Source organism: Bos taurus, chromosome X (assembly GCF_002263795.3).
Source record: "Bos taurus isolate L1 Dominette 01449 registration number 42190680 breed Hereford chromosome X, ARS-UCD2.0, whole genome shotgun sequence".
Lineage (NCBI taxonomy): Eukaryota > Metazoa > Chordata > Mammalia > Artiodactyla > Bovidae > Bos > Bos taurus.
The window spans coordinates 16916534-16940536 of NC_037357.1; the positions used below are offsets into that span (position 1 = coordinate 16916534).

General features: G+C 39.4%; 1 protein-coding gene across 1 annotated transcript in view; it reads right to left on the reverse strand.

The window, feature by feature from the left end:
- USP26 (ubiquitin specific peptidase 26) overlaps positions 1–23342 on the reverse strand; it is a 41754-nt gene extending 18412 nt beyond the window's left edge. The window contains exons 1-3 of the mRNA XM_005227521.5: positions 23261–23342; positions 22626–22671; positions 21155–21215 (exon numbers count right to left, since the gene is read on the reverse strand). The gene's annotated coding sequence lies outside the window, so the exon portion shown is untranslated. The remainder of the gene's footprint in view (positions 1–21154; positions 21216–22625; positions 22672–23260) is intronic.
- Positions 23343–24003: the final 661 nt, after the last annotated feature.

Genomic DNA, 24003 nt, shown 5'->3' on the forward strand with positions numbered 1-24003 from the left:
ATAGCTCTTATGTGAAAAATAATGAAAATAATTAAACTCCTACTTATTTAAGCCAGTAGAATTACTTAAAATGAACAGTTTCCTGATAGTTTAAGTTTCTATTCCACATTCACATTCCCTTCTAGTATGGAATAGATGGGATTTTGGCTGTCAACAAAGGAGCAGTTAAATATAGAGAGAAGAAATTGTAGAAATGAGAGCTCCACATCAAGAAGCAGGCCCTGGGAAAACAACAAAGCAAGAGCAGTTAACAGCCCCTCTGGATGGAGAGTCTGGTGCTAAGAGCCACTAGGATGTGGAACTTAGTGAACCCAAGATGTGGTCCCAGAGATGGAGAATGAAAATATGATTTATGACAGTGGGGTCTGAGTCCAAGAGACACTGAAGTAGACAACTGGTTATCCATTTAAGGAGCTAAGACAGCACCCCTGGGTGGGAATGAAATAATATTCAGATTGCAAATGGCACCTGATGCCATATGTATGACCAACTGAATGAACACAGTGGGTCTGAATATTTACAAGGCTTCAGAATGATTTAACTTTTGCATTGCAAGGTGGATTCCTAGCCACTGGACCACCGGGGAAGCCCCAAGAATTACCTGACTTTGAAATGTAGAAAAGGGAGTGAATGTGTCTGTGACTACCAAAAAGGTGGAAAAAAGTAAAATTTGATTTTTATTCCTGTTAAAGACTTCACAAAATGAATTTCACAACTGCAGAAAGAAGTCCCTCCACAGGTATCACCGGAAACATCAGCTTGATTATATTTCATCTCACCGAGGGCGTGTGAGTGCTGAGTAGACTAGGAATAGTGTAGTGAAGGGCTGTTGATTTTTTTGTCTGCTAGCCGGCAATCAGAGCACTGCCTGCCCATCATGGTGACCCAAGATCCCTGTCCACCAAGATCGGTACATGTGACGCACATGAGCCATGCAGAGACAATCGGATGCCACAGAGCTTAAACATCTTGTCTTACAATGTAGACAAGGGGGAGCCCTGGCAGTTGTGTCCTCTTACCATACGGATAGGGCCTTTTTGTGTCAGGTAAGAGCCAAGACTTACAGGACAAGAGAAAGCAGCACTGAGAAACAGAATGAAAGTCAATGCTGTATGTGAACTAAAGTGCCTCCATCAGATTTCTCAGTAATATGTCATTCATTCCCTCTCTTGCTTAGAAGCTACTTTGAATTGCTTTTCTTTCTGACACTTTCATTTAAAGTGACTCCACTAATATACTATGTGTACATTACTTGGTTCAAGATATATGGTCACTGTTAAGAAGCCCATGAGATGGATATATTAAGAAAGGAGGATATGAACCCTGAATACAGTATAAACTCATGTCTTAACAAAAATATGACTAGAGAAAAAATACAGTGTTAATATTTTCTACTACTGATAGAAAACAGATTCATACTTAAGACAAGCACAGTAAGTAGGATTAATCTTTTAATGTGAAAATTCAGGAGCCAGGTCAATGTTATTTCCTAGATGTAAGTAAATCCCACATCCCTCTACATGCCAATGGGCCACAGAGCAGGAACCTCTCTGAGGCTGGTAAATGCTCAGACTTAAGAACTGTTGGCACTGATGAGATAAAAGATCCTTACCCTCACAATGAAGTATGTCAGGTAAGGACATTCAGGTCAGAGAGGTTTTAAGTGTCTGAGCCGAGACTAGAACTTAAATTTCCTACCTAAGTACTTACCTAAGTGCAGGGTCTCATTTCCTAAGTACAGTCTCTCCCCTTCCAGTCTACTCATTACATGAAAGGAAAGGGGACACATTCTGGGGATGAGGAGCAATACAAAGATCTAAAGTACAAGGAATCGTGATAGGTTGAAGGAGAGAGTTGGAGTAATGAGGATATTATTTCGGTAATGGCACCCCACTCCAGTACTCTTGCCTGGAAAATCCCATGGACGGAGGAGCCTGGTGCACTACAGTCCATGGGGTCGCTAAGAGTTGGACACGACTGAGCGACTTCACTTTCACTTTTCACTTTCATGCATTGGAGAAAGAAATGGCAACCCACTCCAGTGTTCTTGCCTGGAGAATCCCAGGGACGGGGGAGCCTGGTGGGCTGCCGTCTATGGGGTCGCACAGAGTCGGACACGACTGAAGTGACTTAGCAGCAGCAACTAAACTGTCCTAGATAAACTCCAACAACTTCTGCCTTATTTTGATTTCTATTTTCTAGTGCCCGGAGTCTGTTCCAGGGGCTATGCTTCCTATATGTGGGCAAGAGATTAACAGCCTTCCAGAGATTCAAAAGAAGCGACTGAGTCCTCTAGACAGCATTTACTTCTTTAACTTTAGATGAAGCTGACCGGGTGGGCATGTCCTTGGTCTCAAAGCTCCAATTAATTTTTTCTACCTTCCTCTTTTCCACTCACTTTACATTTTTCCCTCCTGAGTTGTAATGATGCAAACAGCACTGAGGCACCATCATCTTCCATATGTAAACTGAACACGATTCACATAATAGTTTTACAGCACTGAGCATTCAAGTCACAACTGCTGTCTGGTTTGTGTTGCTCTGTCTTAATGGCCAACAGAAAATACTCTCAGAGACCTTTATAGGAAAGCAGAGAACTTCTTAACATAATAGCATCCTAACAATTCACTGGAATGCATCATGGGCTTAGCTGGTTTTGAGAGTCTGTTCTTTTCCAAGCTTCTGATGCACTTTTTTCCCCTCTCACCGCCCATAATGAACCTCATTCTCTTAATTTATCAGTCACTCAAAATCTGAGTGACTTGAAAATTGAAGACCATCCACTTGGATAAATTATTTGGTGTAATGCCTAATGATACAACCTAAACAATCATATCAAATCTCACCCTTGAAATCCTAGTCCTGCATTCTATTACTCCATTTAACGTAGCCCACAGAATAACTGGTGCTTAGGTACTGTCACCGAACTGCAAACTTGACAATAAAATTATGGGTGTTTATTTATCAGCTAAAGCATCTGTTACAGTCCTAGAAGACAGTCACAGAGATGGCTGCTGCTTACATACAGGTGGCTGAAACTCCAGTTTCAAAGATCTTCCTGAAGTATAGTAGCCAGTTAGAGAGCTCATTCTAAAAGAATACATTTCTTAAAAGAATACATTTAAAATCTGCAGCAGAGATATGCTCATGAATATTTGAAATTAAAAAAAAAAACAGCCTAAAGTTTCCAGATTGATTGCACAACCATGTCTGCATTTACTGAAAAGATGGGGATGGAGGGTATGGGAAAAAATATTGCTTTGACTGAGTTTTTAAGAGAAGTGATGTGTTGCAGTTGGTGGGGCTGGGGGTAAAGGATGTAATTAATTATACTCAGTCTAGTTTCATGATTGAATGGAGGGTACCCCAGCTCTCAGAACGTTGCCAGTGACAGATTGGAGCTGCACAGATGCAGCAATGGCCCTTGCAATGGGAGTCATTACATTAGGTGTCAGGCGATGTAAATCACAAGCAAAAAATGCAAAGCCCCACTCAGAGACAGAGATTAGAGTGAACCATGGAGTTGAATTATTATGTGAAATGTCTTTCTGCTATTAAAACACAAAAGAGACAAGCCAAATTGCCCTTTAAACAACTGTAAATGCCATACTTCCACACAGGGAATTTCTTTATCTGTGTTTTATACGCAGGCAATACTTTCCTTATTGTTCCCACTGATCCTCCATGGCTAAAGAAAGAAGAATGGAGGATGCCTTAGTCAGCTTGGGTTGTCATAACAAATACCAGTATTGGTGGTTTAAAAAATAGAAATCTATTTTCTCATAATTTTAGAAGCAAGGCTTGGTTTCTTGGTGAGACTGCTCTTCCTGGCCTGTAGATGGCTACCTTCTCACTGTGGTCTCACATAGCCTTTCCTCAGTGTGTGCGCATGCAAAGAGAGCTCTCTTTCCTTATAAGGCCACTAATCCGATCTGATTAGGATCTCACCCTTTTGACTTTATTTAAACTTAATGACCTTCTAAAAGCCTTATCTCTAAATACAGTCACATTGGTGGTTAGGGCTTCAACATACGAATTTTATATATACAATTCAGCCTAGATCAGAGGTGATGCTCACTGGGGCTGAAAGCATGATTGTTTTGTTACCAGTGAGACCTGTTCTCTCTTCATCGGAATAAGTCACAGCATCTAATAAGCAAAACAGAGTGTAATCAGGGTCCTGCAGCTGTCTGTTAAGGACATTGTCTATGCTGAACAGAAATGAGTGAGTACTTAGTCACATTTGGCAGCCATTTTTTAAAGATGAGACACTCTCTGTCTGACTTACTTCACTTAGTATGATAATCTCTAGGTCCGTCCATGTTGCTGCAAATGGCATTTTTTTCGTTCTTTTTTATGGCTGAGTAGCATTCCATTGTATATATGTAGCATATCTGTATTCATCTGTCGATGGACATTTAGCTTGTTTCCTTGTTTTGGTTTGTAAACAGCTCTATGAACATAGAGGTGCATGTATCTTTTTGAATTATAGTTTTGTCCAGGTATATGCCCAGGAGTGGAATTGCTGGATCATGCGGTAATTCTAGTCTCAGTTTTCTGAGGAACCTCCATTTTGTTTTCCATAGTGGCTGCATCAACTTACATTCCCACCAACAGTGAAGTAAGTTAGAAACACAAATGTCATATGATATCACTTATATGTGGAATCAAATATATGGCACAAATGAATGTGTTTACAGAACAGAAACAGACTCACACAGAGAAGAGACTTGTGGTTGCCAAGGAGGAGAGGTAGTAAAGAAGGGAGAGGGATGGAGCGGGAGTTTGGGGTTAGTAGATGCAAGCTATTATACACAGAATGGATAAACAACAAGGTCCTACTGTATAGCACAGGGGACTGCATCCAGTCTCCTGTGATAAACTACAATGGAACACAATATTTTAAAAAGAATGTATACACATGTGGAACTGAGTCATTTTACTGTACAGCAGAGACTGGCACAACAATGTAAATCAACTATACATCAATTTAAAACAGATGATGACCTGAACGAACAGTAGAGTCCAGGTGCTATCAAACTGTGAACACTTGGGCTATCCTTTCCCAATATCTGAGCACTGCCATTTCCTACCTCTTCCCTTCTGTAATCCCTTGCTACCAATAGGGCAGATGTGGTGGCAGTTCATTGGACCTTTTGTTCCTCCTGCCTGAACCTCTTGACATTCCTTACTCTCACTCCTTTCTGACCCATCTGAATTTTCTGAAAATACAGAGCTAGCGATTCCTAGAAATAGACAACTGAGGGATTTCTCTTTGTCAGGAGCTACACAAACAGCTCAGTGACTCAGAGGCAGAGATTTTGGACACATAACATTTGAAATTGCATATAATCATACCCATCAAAAAGGAAAACATTAATTCAAAAAGATGGATGCACCCCAATGTTCATAGCAGCACTATTTACAATGCCAAGATATGGGAACAATCTACATGTCCATCAATGGATGAATGGATAAAGATGTGGTGTATATATACATAATAGAATCCTACGCAGCCTTTTACCAAGTGAAATTTTGCCATTTACAGTAGCATGGATGGACTTGGAGGGTATCATGCTTAGTGAAATGTCAGACAAATACTATATGATATCACTTATACGATATAACTTATCGTATCAAGAAAACTAACTAGTGAATATAACAAACAAAAAAAAAGAAACAGACTCATAGAGAACATGCTAGTGGTTACCAGTGGGAAGAGGGAAGGGTGAAGGGGAAAGAAGGGTAGGATTCCCAGGGATCTCTGGAAGCCTACTGATCCCTAAACGCAACAAGACCTTTTGTGAGCTCAGCCTTTTTATACACTCTATAATCTGCAGAGAATCCATATCCTTTAGTAAACCCTTAATAATAATTCATTTTAAAATGTTTATTTTAAATAGATAGTTATTTTAGAAAGTTTTAGATTTAATGCCCATCATTATCAACAGTCATACATCTCTTGCATTTCTGGTATTAGTAGTTTGTGTCTTCCCTTTTTTAACCTTCACTACCCTGGCTAAACTTTACTCTCTTTTCAAAGATCCAGATTTAATTTCCTTGATTTTTTCTATTATTTCCCCAATTTTAATTTCACTGATTTTTCCTCTAATTTTTATTGAATCTATTTCTTTTCTTTCATTTGCTTTAGGCTCATATTGCTTTTCTTTCTCTACTTTCCTAACATGTGAGCTGAATCATTTTTAAATCTTTCTTCTTTTCTAAATTTAATGCTATAAATTTTCCTTCAAGCACTGTTTTTGCTGCAACCTTACACAGTTTGATAAGTTTTATTTCCCTTCTTTGTTTAGTTCAAAATATTTTAAAATTTATCTTAAAACTTCTTCTTTGATCCATATGTTATTTAGAAATGTGTTGATTAATCTCCAAATATTTGTGGAATTTCTATTTCTTATTGATTTTAAATTGAATCTTATTGTGGTTCAACTACATCCTTTACATGACTTCTATTCTTTCAAATTTGTTTAGGTGTTTCTCATCACCCAGAATGTGATCTATGTTGGTGAATGTTTTATGTGAGTTTGAGAATATGTATTCTGCTGTTGTTGGATGGAGTACTCTTTAAGTGTCAATTAGATCAAATTGACTGATGATGTTTTTCTGGTCAACTATGCCATTACTGATTTTTTGCCTGCTTCATCTATCAATGAATGAAAGGAGGGCACTGAAACTGCCAACTGTAATAGAGGATTTGTCTATTTCTTCTTGAAGTTTTACTTGTTTTGCCTTAGGTATTTTGACAAACTGTTGTGAGATATAAATGCATTAAGAATTTTGTTATGTTTTCTGGGAGAGCTTTCTCCTTTTTCTCATTATGTAATGCTCCCTCTTATTCCTGATAATTTCCCTTGTTACAAAATCTATTTTGTCGAAAAATAATACAACTACTCATCTTCCTCCATCTCTTTACGTACAAACTAAAGAATATTTACATCTAAAATGGGTCTCTCATAGACAACATATAGTTTCATTCACTCTGAAAATATGTTAATTGACACTTTTAGATCATTTGCCTCTAAAGTGACTACTGATATAGATATATTAATATCTACTACGGTAGTAACCATTTTTATTCCCTGCTCTTTTCTTTTCTTCTTCTCTATCCCTGCCTTTTCTGGTTTTAATCAAGTGCTTTATGAGTACATTTTACTTCTTCTCGTGGAATATCAACAATAGTTTAGAAGAAAATTTAGTGATTCTCCTAGTGTTTGCAATATGTATTTACAACTAATCTGACTTTCTAATAACACCATACTTCTTCACAAGTCACGCTCATATCTTGTAACAGAGTATTCCCAATTCCAAATGCCTATCCTTAATAATATTGCCATCAATAGCCTCACTTTATCCAGATGCTGCTGCTGCTGCTGCTACTGCTGCTAAGTCGTTTCAGTCGTGTCCGACTCTGTGCAACCCCATAGACAGCAGCCCGCCAGGCTCCCCCATCCCTGGGATTCTCCAGGCAAGAACACTGGAGTGGGTTGCCATTTCCTTCTCCAATGCATGAAAGTGAAAAGTGAAAGTGAAGTCGCTCAGTCGTGTCTGACTCCTAGCGACCCCATGGACTGCAGCCTACCAGGCTCCTCCATCCATGGGATCCTCTAGGCAAGAGTACTGGAGCGGGGTGCTGTTGCCTTCTCCTTAGAAGTATAGAAGTCCTGATAATTCCTAAAACTCCTATCATTCTACTCTGGTAAAATGCATCCTGTTTAACAGATTAGTGTTATGAACACCCAAGAATGACAACAGGCCATCGCCAATTCCTTCTCTGTGACCCAGCATTTCCCAGGTCCAAGGTGTTGAATGCTGAATGACAGAAAGGGGTGTTAATCAAAATTGAATTCAGTATTACAGTAAAACTGAGATTTGGTGTATGAGAGGTTTAGGGTTTTAGGCAGTCATTTCTCTAAGATGTTGAAGCACTCTTCTGCTGCAGCAAGAGACAGTATGACACACAGAAGTCCTAATAATTCCTAATAGTACCATTCTGCTCTGTTGAAATGCATTCTGTTCAGCAGATTGGTGGAAGAGCACAGAAAACTGACAATAAGAACAGATCTTGATTTTGCCTTGAAATTACACACAATTTAAAAAAACACTACTTACCATAATGTGCTGTGCTTAGTCGCTCAGTCATGTCTGACTCTGTGATCCCATGAACTGTAGCCCGCCAGGCTCCTCTGTCCATGGGATTCTCCAGGCAAGGATACTGGAGTGGCTTGCCATGCCCTCCTCCAGGGGATTTTCCAAACCCAGGGGTCGAACCCAGGTCTCCCGCATTGCAGTCGGATTCTTTACTATCTGAGCCACCAGGGCAGCCCAAGAATACTGGAATGGGTGGCCTATCCCTTCTCCAGGAGATCTTCCTGACCCAGGAATCAAACCGGGGTCTCCTGCATTGCAGGTGGATTCTTTACCAGCTGAGCTACCAGGGAAGCCCGCTTACCACAATATGAACATTTAAAATGCCCTTTTCCCCTAATACTAATGAAATACTAAAAATTTACATTTTTCTTCCCAGATTGTAAAAATCTTTCTTCTCACAGTTGCTTTGAGTGCTTAAAAACACTATGTAGATTATTATACTGCATTTAGAATCAGAGTAAAAATTAATAATGTTTTTAAAGTTGTATCAATTCATGTAAAAGATTCATTAACAAATGTACTAGGGTAATCTTAAAGGCAAACCATATCCAAATCTTAACATCTCTAGGATAATTTAATGTTCAGCCTCAGGGTATAGTAAAAATACACAATTATGCTGTTTTTTCTAAATATTAACCACAAACAAAAGTTTGCTCTAGGAAAATCCTTGACACATGTTAAAAGGAGACTATAGAAACAATTAATTAATTGAAGTTGGTGGTTTCTCAATTGCTAACATACTGTCTTCTAGAATGCCCTCTTTGCTTAGTAAATCCAGATATAGAGAGACACATAATGAATGCTCCAATGAAGCAGAATGGACAGCAAAGTATGTTGCAGGTCTTATTTCTTTTAGTCACTTCTAAGTATGAAAGACTTGTCCCCCCACAACCAGTCACTTCCAAAAAGATAATCTGTGTATGCTTTCACAGGCTGTGAAGTGAGGAATAGCATATGAAACTTTGGCCCTAATAAGAGAAGCTTAAGTGAACAATGAATGGAAAAGAAAATACAATAGTTCTTCAAAGAAACAGAGCCTTCTAGCTCCAAATTGTAAGATCAAGCTCTAAAATCAGAAGCCTGTCCCTTATTTCACAATCTTGCTTTGGGCACCATGAGATAGTTTAAATATTGAGAAAAACCTATTTCATTTACCTATTTCTTGTACCCAGTGACAATATAGACCCTCAGTTCAAGATGAAGGATTTGGTTAATTACCAGGCAGGAGAAACTGGTAGGGCTAAGTGTGCCAGGAGTTTTGCAGCAAGTAGGAGGCTGGATGAGCCCGTCATCTGGGAAGTTTCCATTTAGCACAAAACAACATTACTGCAGGAAAAGTCTCAAGAGTTTCTGTGACAGAAGGGATGCTATATATTTCAAGGAGCAAAGTGCAGTGTAGAGCTTAAATTAAGTGACTTGTTGACACCAAGGTGGTATTTTGGGGGCATTCTGCCAATTAGGGCTTCCCTGATAGCTCAGTTGCTAAAGAATCTGCCTGAAGTGCAGGCGGGTCCCTGGTCCGATTCCTGGGCAGGAAGATTCCCCACTCCAGTATTCTGGCCTGGAGAATTCCGTGGACTATATAGTCCATGGGGTCGACAGAGTGAGTTTCACTTTCACTTTCTTTCTGCCAAATAAGAATGAGTTAATTTGCAGCTCAAAGGAATAGTGCTTACTGTAGATTTTTTAAATTTGTAATTATCTGCATAGGCAGACTCCTACACAAGTAACCTCCTCCCTTTTTCTATTTGTTACTTGAGATATTTTGAAATGGCTCATTTAATGCATGATCTTGTACTATTTTTATTTACCCAGATTCAAGAGGAAAGGGTATAGAAATCAGACGTGGAACAAGTTCACAAAATAAATTCTATTCAAATCCCAGGCATTAACAGCATGAAAGGCAACCCTCATGATGTGTTGGCAAATAGAAAAGTTTATAGTTGATGCCTATATTGCATAATGATATTCTAAGGGAAGAAGAAACTATATTTTCATGAGAAATTAAGGGGAAGACAGAGAGGAAAGGAGGTTTATATTATATTTCTCAGAGAACACAACTAAGATTAGAAATAATGACATTTGTGTCTAGTATCACCATAGTCGGAGTCATAATTATGAGTGAGAAACTTCAGAGAGCCTAATAAGAGTATGTCCCATCAAAGACCCAGGTAACAGAGTAGGGACTTCACTGGGGCCTAGAAAAGGGTGTCTGATGAATCATAAGTTTCTTAAGATTGAGAATATGCTCCCAGAATACAGAGCAAAAGTATAAGATAGAAGTAAGGAGAAATACAAACATAACAGATGATTGGTCCAGGAGACCCAATATCTATCTAATAGAAGATCCAAAAAAGAAGAAAGAAAAATTTAAAAAGAAAACCCTGGGCCCATGGTTTTGAACACAGAATTCTATACAAGTACCAATCAAGTGTGAGGTCTAAAGAAAAATATTTTCAAATAATTAATAGTTCATAAACTCTGCCTTATGCATACCTTTCTTAGGAATTTACTTAATGATTTATCCCACAAAATTAGGTGATTATAAAAAATAAGAGTGCTTTTAACAACCTTGATAATGTAAAAGAAAAGGTATGTTTGACAGAGTGCAGAATGTAAAAGGGAAAGAAATGAAGTGAAGGACAGACGGGCAATATACATGTCCTTGTTAAGTATGGACTCTTGATGTAACAAGAGATGAATGTTAAAGTCCAGTGGCTAAAATAGTAGAGAAATGATGATGTAATTTGGGAGGAAAGAAGCTAAAGATGAGAGTGGGTTAAATGAGCCATTAGAGAAGAATACAATATGCAATCTCCTAAGATAAAAATTTAAACAATGAGTATTAAGAGAGTATATGTAGACAGGGAAATAGCCAAAACGAAAAACAAATATTAAAAAAATAAAAACAGGTATTAGAGAAAGGGTAGAGAACATGGCAGAGAAGGCTCCTGATCATCATCACAAATGCAACTATGTTTAAAAGCATTTTTCTTTTTTACTCCAAAATATTTTAAATTTAAATTAAAGGGAGTAAAGTCAACATTTATAGTATCTGTGCTCTTCTCCAGTGTGCTGGCATATTCTAGCTTCGCCAGCTACTTGTTATGAATCTAATTGCCTTGGGCGCTCCCTGTTTACTCCTAAGAACAGGAAACCTGTGCCTTCGTTACACCTTCTGCCCTCACCTGTCTGCATTTTCTCACTGCTCTTAGAGTTGGACTGTGAAGAAAGCTGAGCGCCGAACAATTGATGCTTTTGAACTGTGGTGTTGGAGAAGACTCCTGAGAGTCCCTTGGACTGCAAGGAGATCTAACCAGTCCATCCTAAAGGAGACCATTCCTGGGTGTTCATTGGAAGGACTGATGCTGAAGCTAAAACTCCAATATTTTGGTCACCTCATGCCAAGAGCTGACTCATTGGAAAAGACCCTGATGCTGGGAGGGATTGGGGGCAGGAGAAGAAGAGGGCAACAGAGGATGAGATGGCTGGATGGCATCACAGACTCGATGGACGTGAGTCTGAGTGAACTCCGGGAGTCAGTGATGGACAGGGGGGCCTGGCGTGCTGCGATTCATGGGGTCGCAAAGAGTTGGACACGACTGAGCAACTGAACTGAACTAGCAGCATGAGTGTCTTTGTTACTCTTCTTATAAAATTCTTTCCCCTATAACGTTTAATTACTCCAATTTTCCGGTTGATCTGATTTGTTTAATGTGAGTTATATAAATTTCTCATATGAATGATAAAACATTGATAGTCTGATTTATCTTTCAGACATATTGAAACCAACTAATTTTGTCTTCTCAGAAAATTATGAGTGTTTGGGTGGCATTTGATTATTATTGACTGACATATTTAAGCTCCAGAGTGAGCATAAAGATATTTTCAATTTAATAACTTTAATATGTCATTATTTATGTTGATGAATTTCTACTTATTAGGAGAAAATCTCCCAGAATTAATGAACTTATTTGGACATCCTGATACAAACTTGAAGTCTCAGTTAAATTAAATCATGTTGAAAAAAATAAAACAAACACATGCCTGAAATGAGCAAATGAATTATTTGAAGGCTGAATAAATACAGACACAAGCAGCCTAGGGACAAGTTTACTAAGAGCTTTAGAAATGCTTTCAGTAGAGACTGTAATAACATAAACATCTTAAATATAGTTTACTTGGAAGAGTTTGTGTGAAACTCCGCTCTTCCTTACACAGGGTACCATCTCCCTGACTTCCTGCAGTCCAGTAACAGTAACTTGACCCATTAAGTACTTGGTTGAAAAGGAGTGAGTTTTTAAAAAATTTAAAAGCAACTCATCGATAAAATAAAAAAATTATGCAATAGCCCAAACGGATTAATGATGTGAGCATTCATTATTATACAGAGGCCACATGTAGAGACAAACTCAGTGCTGTAGTTCTCACACAGCAGCAAAACAGTTTCTTTGCCTAAGTGTCTGTTTCAAAGGACTAAACAGGAGCCGCCATCCCTTTTCCCTTTGCTTCTTGCTTTTGCCTGCTCCTGGTCACTGTTCTGCTTTATTAGATGCTTGGACTGTGCATTCCTATCTGTACTTAGAACAAGGCTGAGTATATAAAACACTATAAGAGACTTTAGAGATCATTCCATTAAAACACGCTAAGCTTATACACAAAACTTAGAGTTGGGGAGGTGACCCCAAGGTCACAGGGTTACTTAGCAAGGAACTGGCACAGGGCCCAGAGTACATGGCAGGCAATCAAATGTCTTATGATCAGATAAAGAAATAAGTGCTTATAACATGAAGAGGAATTCTTACCGTCAGTAATATGTTGGACTCCTGAGGTTGGCCCCTGATCTCCTAAAAACTCTATGTCTATGGATATGTGCAAAAGCCTTTTGTTTCTCCAAGAGATGGTATACAATGTCAACAGATTATGAAACTGACCTGTGCCCCACCCCAAAAAGTTAAAGCAATACAACACATCTTTACAAATAGAACTCTTGGCCTTACAGGTGACACAGGCTGTCATATGGTTGCCCTGCTGTGTATGTCTAAGTGTGCGGCACACATAGTGGGCGGGGGAGAGCATTCCCCACAAACAGGCACACTATCTATCACTGCTCCTTTCGCTCTCCACGCAGTCACTTCAAATACATATGTTAATGTATGGAGGACCTCTGGGAAGAGAGGAAAGGTGCACGACAGAATGAAGATGACAACACAAAGCAGGAGACAAGGTGGTAGTGTCAGCTTAATCACAGTCTCTGTGGTCACTATCTCACTGCACTGACATTTCTTCACTTATACAGTGGACAGTGATCTCCAAGGGCCCACCTGTCTATGACAGTTTGAGAGTATGGACCAAGTACTAGGGAAGAAGACTGAGAATGTGGCTTAACTGATCTCATCAGGAACTCAATATAAATAAGAATATAAATGGTCCTGTGTGCTAATTTCCTGGTACACACACAGATCACCAAGAAAACCTCTGTGAGAAGCTTGGATGAAGTAGCCTGTTTTATTTCTATACTCAGGAAAGCAACTAGGATGTGGCACAAAACAGCCACTCCTTTTCTGACCTTGCAAAATAATCAGTGTTACAACTGTATGTGCATATATGTGCAAGCATTTGTTTGATAGCCTTGAACAACACTGAAATGCTCTGATCAGGTATTTTTCTCACCAGTTCCTCTGGGGAGGAGTGCAATACTTACTGTAAAACTCAGCCTAAACTGTTAACACAAAATGTTTCTCAACAACTCTGGAGATTTATAGACTGAATGTAGAATTATTCCCTATTCTTTTACTTCTAGTCCAAATGCAAAGAAATTAATTTTCTGGTCATAATTTCAGTACTTCTGGGGCATTTTGGGGACAGAAGTAAAAATAGAACATCATTATATTGTCAGGTCCTATGGCTGAGTATGATTAATAGCTGCAGTGTCACAGACATAATAATCCAATAAAGCATCTGTATACTCAGGGCCAAGCTGCACTACAGGCGAGAAAGATGTAAATCTGGTGGCAGCAGCAGATTTCCATCAGCAATTCAACTTTAAAGATCACAGGTCTGTCTGTGCCCTCCCACTTTTGTCCCCTTACCTCACACCTTTCTCTTCAGTACTTTCCCTCTCCTTTATGGGTTCTGTGTGTGTGTTGGAGTGTGTGTGTGTGCTCAGTTGTGTCCAACTCTTCTGTGACCCCATGGATTGCCAGACTTCTCTGTCCACGGGATTCTCCGGGCAAGAATACTGGAGTGGGTTGCCATTCCCTTCTCCAGGGGATCTTCCAATCGAGGGATAGAACCCATGTCTCCTGCAGTGTCAGGTGATTCTTTACCACTGGGTCACCTGGGAAGCCCCTGTGATTCTGACTTTTCCTCTATCCTTGCGAATCGAGAGCAAGAAGCACCCCACCATTGACCTTTTCTAAGACTTCTCTATTGAAATTGCAATGTTTCCTTCCTCTTAACTCATTATACAGATGAAATGAATTTAAGTTAGTTTTGTCTCTAACTAGATTGTAAGATCCTTGAGAAAAGGATCATTCCTTGCCATGTTTTTAAATTCTCTCTTCCATGTCTGGCATTGTCATGAGTTTATTTCAAGTATGTCATGCACTCTGAATCCTAAAGCAAATCTATTTTCTTTGTTGCTTTTACTTGAGATAAAAAAGTACTATGAGATAGGAAAAGTACTATGTATTCTGAAAACTTACAGTTTTTCTATTTCATGATGGTCCACATTTGTACAACAATGGTCAAATACCTCAGTGCTCTTTCCTCTGTGTCCACTTATTTTCTATGACAGTGTCAGACATATTAAAAATAATTCACACCTGACTATCAAAGTAAAAGAGAACTAATCAATAGTGTTGATATGATATTTATGTTGCCTAGAGATAACAGACCTGCAATAACTCTCTTGGGAGAACTATATTTTAACTGCTAGTCTAATGTTAAATATAATATTCCTATGATATTTTACCTACATTAGTCTATCTTAAAGGTTATGCCCAATGAGCTTTTAAAAACAGTCTATATACCATGTACCTGGAGTTAACTAGTGAGCCAGTGTTAGGCCAAAATGGAAGTTATAAAGGAAAGAACTATCCAAGATTTTATTTTCAGATAAGGAAGGCAAAAGGCTGACTCTTGATTGGCCAAGTGAGGAGTTTTGCTTCACTCACCATGTTGGCATATATTTTCCCCCTAAATGTTTTATCTTACTTTGAAGGTTTAACCTGAATTAAAACTCCCTGACTTTGCCTTCATTATCTCTTGTGATTAGTTGCTTTAAAGAGTTGAGGAAAATTTTGTAGAGGTTTCACACGACTTTTTCAAGGCTGGTCCCAGGCATCAAAGAGCTAAATAACATATCAGAAGTTTAGTCATTCTGAATACAGATTCCCCTTTCTACTGAGTTTCAGCAGAAAAAGACTGCATTTAGATAAAAAGGCATAAGAATCAAAAACAAGTGAAACACTTGCCTCATGAATATGACCACCATTTATACAGTACTTATCATTTACAAAGTGCTTTTGTATACCAAGCACTAAAAGCTTCAACCTCCTCACAGCTCACTGCCTACATTAACATGATTTTACTCTTCAGCTGTCTTACCAAACAATTTAACTATTCTACTGTATTCATCAACATGACTTTACAATTCCAGGTAACTCTTGCTCGTGAAGAAAGAAATTGCAAATAATTCTGTGGCTCATTCCAGAGATGTCCCAAAGATACTCACATGAATGTCGAACAGACTTTCAGCAGATAGGATTGAGATCAATACCCTTGTCTCAAAAACCTTGCCTTGTTGTGTCCACCAATCCAAAGTATAATATTATGTCATGAACTTTACCTAATCCTAATCAATCACCCATACTCCAATAGCCACCTGTAATCAGATTCCCAAACCGCATAATTATCCCCATTTAGCTTTCAAGATAGTACTCTTCCTTACCACAGTAAGGATAAACTCAACTTGTCCTTATCAACAAGTTATTCTGGTGATATTTCTGAGGACCCAGTATTCAACAATGCTTTAACTTCTGCTCTCATAACAGCCGCTTTAAGAAGCTGGGGCAGATCTCATCGTCTCCATTTTATACTTAGAGTAATTAAAGTTCACAGAAGTTAAGTAATCAGCCACATCAAAGAACATCAGCAGTGGAAGAATGAAAACAGGTTAAGTTCAAAGTAAGAGTTCTTAATATTAACTATGAGATCTTTATAAGTCAGCCTGTACAGATAGGGAAATTCCAGATCTTTAAGACCAGAAGGGACAAACAAAGGAAATACATGTGGAGTCTACATTCTCCGTAAGAGTGTGTTGTACAAACAAGGATGTTTAAGTTGTTACAAGATCACAAAGGGTGACCAAGATCGTGGAGAACCTAAGAAATAATGATATGTAAGAACTCAGTAATCAGAGAGGGTTGACTCCACTCCCACTCACTGAAGGAGCCATGAGCAGGAAGTGATTAAGAAGCACAAAAGGTCAGAAAAGATGCTTGGAATGATTTCTATTTTTTTGAATTTACCAAGGCTAGCTTTATGGCCCAGGATCATTCCAAGCATCTTTTCTGACCACAATGCAGTAAGATTAGATCTCAATTACAGGAGAAAAACTATTAAAAATTCCAACATATGGAGGATGAACAACACCCTGCTGAATAACCAACAAATCACAGAAGAAATCAAAAAAGAAATCAAAATTTGCATAGAAACGAATGAAAATGAAAACACAACAACCCAAAACCTGTGGGACACAGTAAAAGCAGTCCTAAGGGGAAAGTTCATAGCAATACAGGCACACCTCAAGAAACAAGAAAAAAGTCAAATAAATAACCTAACTCTACACCTAAAGCAACTAGAAAAGGAAGAAATGAAGAACCCCAGGGTTAGTAGAAGGAAAGAAATCTTAAAAATTAGAGCAGAAATAAATGCAAAAGAAACAAAAGAGACCATAGCAAAAATCAACAAAGCCAAAAGCTGGTTCTTTGAAAGGATAAATAAAATTGATAAACCATTAGCCAGACTCATCAAGAAACAAAGGGAGAAAAATCAAATCAATAAAATTTGAAACAAAAATGGAGAGATCACAACAGACAACACAGAAATACAAAGGATCATAAGAGACTATTATCAACAATTATATGCCAATAAAATGGACAACGAGGAAGAAATGGACAAATTCTTAGAAAAGTACAACTTTCCAAAACTCGACCAGGAAGAAATAGAAAACCTTAACAGACCCATCACAAGCACGGAAATTGAAACTGTAATCAAAAATCTTCCAGCAAACAAAAGCCCAGGTCCAGACGGCTTCACAGCTGAATTCTACCAAAAATTTAGAGAAGAGCTAACACCTATCCTGCTCAAACTCTTCCAGAAAATTGCAGAGGAAGGTAAAATTCCAAACTCATTCTATGAGGCCACCATCACCCTAATACCAAAACTTGACAAAGATCCCACAAAAAAAGAAAACTACAGGCCAATATCACTGATGAATATAGATGCAAAAATCCTAAACAAAATTCTAGCAATCAGAATCCAACAACACATTAAAAAGATCATACACCATGACCAAGTGGGCTTTATCCCAGGGATGCAAGGATTCTTCAATATCCGCAAATCAATCAATGTAATACACCACATTAACAAACTGAAAAACAAAAACCATATGATTATCTCAATAGATGCAAAAAAAAAAAAAAGAAGCACAAAGGGTATGGAAATACCAAGTAGGAAAATACCTCTTGAAAATTAAGACAAAAAATAAAAACTAGACAGATTACAACAAAAGTCCAGGAGTACCAGTATAAAAGAGTTAACAGACTAACTGGATGATTTTCTAGGGACAGCTCTTGTAGGTGGATTGGCATATAGGAATTGTATGCTTCTTAAGCGCACAGAGCAGAAGAATTTGTGGAATTAGGAACCATATATCAAAGATGAAACATGATAAAGTCTAGCCAAGCAGGGAAGGGATAGAGAAAACCAAAGCTTAGAGCAGATTCTAGATGGCCTGCTGGTCTTCATAGAAGACAGACAGGATTTAGCTGAATAGATGCTTTCTGGCAGACACAAACCATATCACCTTCACAAGTGTCATTGCCATGAAACCTCACAAAGAATATACTAAGAAAACAAAGATCTGGGCTAGAAAACAAAAAAGTAGAGGAAGAAAAGGCACTGAATCTCAGCACATAGAACTAACTCAAAATAAGAAAAAGAAATTGATCAATGTATGGAATTAAAACTTGGAAACTTAGCTGAGTCCTCCTGAAAAAAAAAAATCAATGAAAGATCACAAGAGGGAGATGAAATATTACAGGTACCAACCATGACTTCAGATTAAAGTCCAGAAGAAAGATACGGAATATGGGAATATTGAAGGAAAACAGTGTCTTGAGGAATATATTGGAACAATCTCACCCTTAAAATAGCTCATGTGCAAAAAGTCTGTACCAGAAATTCGACTCTAAACAAATGAGAAGCTGAGAGGCCACTTATTCCCAGGGTCATTTTTCAGAGGCCCAATAAAAATCCACAAGAAACAGGAGCAGCAAAGCCTACATCAACAAAGAAATAAAGAATTCAGAGAAAAATGGTAAAGAGTCATCTCCATCACCAGTTTCTCAACTTTGCCTAAAGGGCAATTCTCTCTCCTATACTCACAATGGGCACTGGTATCTTCTTCTTCCTTATACATACTTGGAGCATTGTACTGCTGCTGCTGCTGCTAAGTCACGTCAGTCGTGTCCGACTCTGTGCGACCCCATAGATGGCAGCCCACCAGGCTCCCCGGTCCCTGGGATTCTCCAGGCAAGAACACTGGAGTGGGTTGCCATTTCCTTCTCCAATGCATGAAAGTGAAAAGTGAGAGTGAAGTCGCTCAGTCGTGTCCAACTCTTAGCGACCCCATGGACTGCAGCCTACCAGGCTCCTCCGTCCATGGGATTTTCCAGGCAAGAGTACTGGAGTGGGTTGACATTGCCTTCTCTGAAATAGACCATAGATGGCATATATATCTAAATGAAGCGTTTAAAGCAATTAATTGATGCATCTCAAACTGAGATTGCCTTCAATTTTCATCTACATTGATATCTTTGCCCACCTTTAAATATTACTTTGATTAGTTGAATCAAACCCCAAGGTAGAAGGTGGGAAGACGCATGAAAGTTTAAAAAATCAAGTGGCCACAGCACTAGACATTTCTTTTGAATACCTATATTCTGAAGCTAAAATGTGTAGGGAAAAGTAGTATTTGCAATAAGTCATGGTTTTGCCTCCTGATATATACATCTCCTTCCATATTTGCTAGCTACATCTCAGACCACAGTAATAAAACTTCCAGATCTGTGATATCCTTTATGTTACTTGTTTAGTTGAGGAGATGCTGAAGCACAGGGAGGATTGAGAAGAGGAAAGGGGGTAGGAGACACCCCCTGAACCCACAATGCCCATGACACCTTTCATACCAAAAGCCCTATCCTTCTAACTGTCTGCTTTGTCCTCATCCTCGGGAGCACAGCACTACTGTTTCAAGCCTTCTCCCCATCTTTGGGCCGGGCTGAAGGTAAGAGACCATTTCCTACTTGTCATTCCCTCTCTGATTCATTTTCTGAGGATTTATCTGCTGCAATTCTTCTCCCCTCAGAAAAACAGACAATAAGTGGCCAAAGAACTACATCTAAAATCCTTTTAGTGCTCTCATGATTTTCTGAGCAGTTTTCAGCACCAGCTACTTCTACAATTGCAAAATCACGTGTCACTTCTGGATAAACATGGTGAGCAGGAAATGGAATGGTGGTAGGCTGGGGGAGGTATTATTTTGATGAGTAAACCTCATGGAATTATTTTATTCTTTAAATTTCATACTTGTATAAATTTGATACAAATTTTTTAAAAAACACAAACTTTTATTTTTGGACTGGTTTGTGCACCCACTTTGTGCACAGACAGATTGCAGGGAATGCATGCCAGGCCCACAGCTGGACAGTCATTGACCAAAGGACAGTCTTTTCTGGATCACTTTTGACTCATTAGAACTCCATGAAAAATATGAATTCCCACAAATGCCTACAAATGACGAGTAGAGTTTACCATGAAATGAGACAGTAGGGTCATGGTACTGCTAAGAGAACCTCTCATTTTAATAAAATTATCATTATATCCCTTTATTCTGCTGAGAAATCACAAAACAAAATAACAGGAAGGAAGAATAAAAGCTTTCAAGATAAGGGTAGTATTTATGTCATTAAGATGCACCAAGCTACTTCCATTCTGGGTGTGGGTGTGTGTGTGTGTGTGTGTGTGTGTATGTGTAATGAATCCAGCCAAACCACCGACAAGTAACATTTGGAAATTAGACAAAATTGATTCCTAGATTCAAGCAAAAGTTCAAGGTGAGAGGGAGGAGGCGAGGAGCAGACTCCGATGGAAAAGAAGTCATTACCAGCTAGCTCCTCTGGAATACCAATAAACCTCAGTCTTGTGAAAGCATATTTTTATGGAATTTCATAAACATTCCCCTGTGGTCCCTTGACATTTCCAACCTAACTACATACATAAATGGAGAAAACAGGTCTATAGAACAGCCAAAAATGAGACATGCTGAAATAGGTAGCTGGAAAGATTTTTGCTTAAATGAGGAATCAAAATTCCCACTGTGTTGAAGTACCCAAATGATCTACACTTATACTAACTAGGTGTGTGTGGGGTGACCGTTTTGGTCAAAAGTCCAAGGAACAGATGGGTTTTGGGGTTTCCTTATGGCTGGATGCCAGCTATGACTAACTGAGTAAGGACCAGTTTCTCTGCAAAGATATTTAAATTAAACAAGTGACACTCACATCCAAGGCTTCTAGTTGTTTCTAATTAACACTCATGCAAGCTGTGAAAATCTCTACCTGCCGCCATTTTGCTTATTCTGTGAATCAAAATGATGTATTAATAAAAACACTTTTCTGTGACTGTCAAATGTCCTTACCTCCACAAAGATCCTGAGAGGCACGTCCTTATCAGCCCAGGTGGAAACAGTGAAACTGGATCTGTTGAGAAAAGATCATGTTTAGAAAAATTATTCCCTGACCAGCAAGCTACCCATGTACCTTTGTGCACTAGGAACAATCATTCTCCTCTACTCTCTTCCCACCATGCTTTTATTTTTTTTAATATTTTTATTTATTTATTTGGCTATACCGGGTCTCTAGTGGCAACACGTGAGTTCTTCCATCTCCGTTGAGGCATGAGGGATCTTTAGTTGAAGCATGTGAAGTTTTAGGTGCAGCATGTAGGATCATAGTTCCCTGACCAGGGATTGAACCCCAGTCCCCTGCATTGGGAGCCATTGGGCCACCAGGGAAGTTCACTGCACTGTGCTTTTAGCTGACATCTCTTGCCTTGCCTCCTCTAGGGAAGTCCTTCTCTAGACAGTAAAGACTGCATCATCAGCTACAGAAAGACCCAAGTAGGGACAGCAGAACCTCCACTCTTGACCCTGGAAGAACTCTAGCAGAAGCTCACAGGTTTGCTTTTTGGGGATCTAGCAGTTTCCAGACTCTCCTGAGGCACTCGTGGCTATCCAGAGTCCTAATGCAGTATTCCACTAGAGTTCTCTGCAGATTCTGCCTGATCCAACCACCTCATCAGCTCCTCCTGGACTTTGGATAGAACTTCTTAAAAGTGTGGGCTTCCTTGGTGGCTCAGATGGAAAAGAATCTGCCTGCAGTGCAGGAGACACGGGTTCGATCTTTGGGTCGGAGAGGGAAATGGCTACCCACTCTAGTATTTATGTCTACACACAGTTACTGGTGGAATCAGATTGGAACTGTGATCTGACTGACTCCAAAGCAATCCAAGTGGCAAGTTATAAAGTACCAAGCATAGGGCTACATGAAGTGAAGTGAAGTTGCTCAGTCGTATCCGACTGTTTGCAACCCCATGGACTGTAGCCTACCAGGCTCCTCCGTCCATGGAATTTTCCAGGCAAGAGTACTGGAGTGGGTTGCCATTCCCTTCTCCAGGAGATCTTCCCGACCCAGGGATTGAACCCGGGTCTCCCTCATTGTACACAGACGCTTGCTTTACCGTCTGAGCCACCAATAATGCAGGAATTTACACATGATTCTAGTTTATAAGGCTTATTGTTAGATGACTGCAGGGGAAGACTGCATTCCTAAACGTACGCCAGAGTGAGCAACAACTCCAAATGTAAAAACTGTGGTTAGAAGATGTCCCATGCTGCGATTTGGTATTCCAATATTCTGAAAGCTTCAACCCCAAATTCATATGAAATCTCATCACTCACCAGAAAAGAATCCAGATCTAGCTACTACTTACCTTGTCAGAAAATTGCCTGCAAAGGTGAGATCAGGTTCACACACAAGACCTTTACATGTTTTACAGAAACATCAGAGAGCAATCTGGGAAAAACAGCACCAAACATGGGGAATTCTTACCAATCAAGCCTTGTGGTTTGGCCACTGTACTGACAGAGACGATGACCTTGACATAGACAACAGACAGCATTTGTTATACAGGAGCTTAAATGTAACCCAATAACATTAGCACTTTTTGTCATGATCACCTCACCCAAACCCATTCATCCCATGGTGTAACTAACAGGAAACACAGGGGTCAGGGAGACTTAAGCATGAAAATCTCAAATCTTATTCCCAGCTTCCAATACCTGAATCAGTTGAAACATTTTAACAGTGACACCAAGTATTGAATACGTTAGAAGTCAGCTGAACTACCAGACCTGTCTTAGAGTGAAAATGAGCTGAGTGTCTCTCAAGCTTAGAGACTGAAGGCTTACTATGTATGAAACATGATATGTGGTCCCAGCAATGTCTGTAGAGCAGGAAAATGCCCAAAATGCATGGGAAGGTAAAGATTTGGAGGAGTACGACCTACATATTACCTTAATTGCTGGCCTTTGCCTTCAGGACTCCTACCAAATGTCACAATTAGGGTAGGTAGGCTGGCAGACTACCATTCCCTGCTCCCCGCTTGGTCCATGAATCTCATCCCTCCCCCTTTTCCATAGATAGAACTGGGCTCTAAAATTACATTCAGATCCACGTTCTCGTACCTGTTGAAACAGAGGAATTTAAGCAGCACCCTGCACTCTTGACTCCCGAAGTTTGTTTTCTACAATCTAGTCCATTCTGGCTTTCCAAAAAGAATAAAAAGAAAAGTCAAAATTCTGGTTTTAAAAAGTCAAAGTGAGGTTTCTTTGAAATTCAACCAGTCTGATTCTGCCAATGTCTCTGTAACAGTAGCACTCACAGGGTACAGAGGAATACAAATAAGTATGGGTAAAAACATGCACCTGCTTAATTAAAACAATGGGTTGTAGAAACACGGTCTCTACCATCGAGTTAGTCGGCAGTGTCCAGGAGTGACCCTGCCACTGCTGGTAGTTCCTATCTCTAGAGACACAGGGAAGGGGCCCAACACCTTGTGTAGTGACCCAGGAGACAGCAGAGTTGCCCTCTGGCCAACACCCCTCACCTCTCACTACACAGCAATGCACTGAATCATCTGGCGGGTTCTGGTTCCTTTTTCTTCATGTTACAAGTCCACAGATTTATCAGTACTGGACTTTTCCACAGCAGGTCCCGAAAAAGGTGGTAACTTAGCAAATCTGCAAGAAGACTTGCCTGAGGGTGGGCAGCTTAGCACCACAGAGGGAAAGTTACTTCACTTGGAAACTTATTTAGGTGAGTGGCTGGAACAAACATCCTTTTTTTCCCCTTATCCAGAGGAACTTTTGGAAATGGTTGGTGGGTACCCAATCATTCAGAGTGAAATATAACGTAAGGGACAACACTC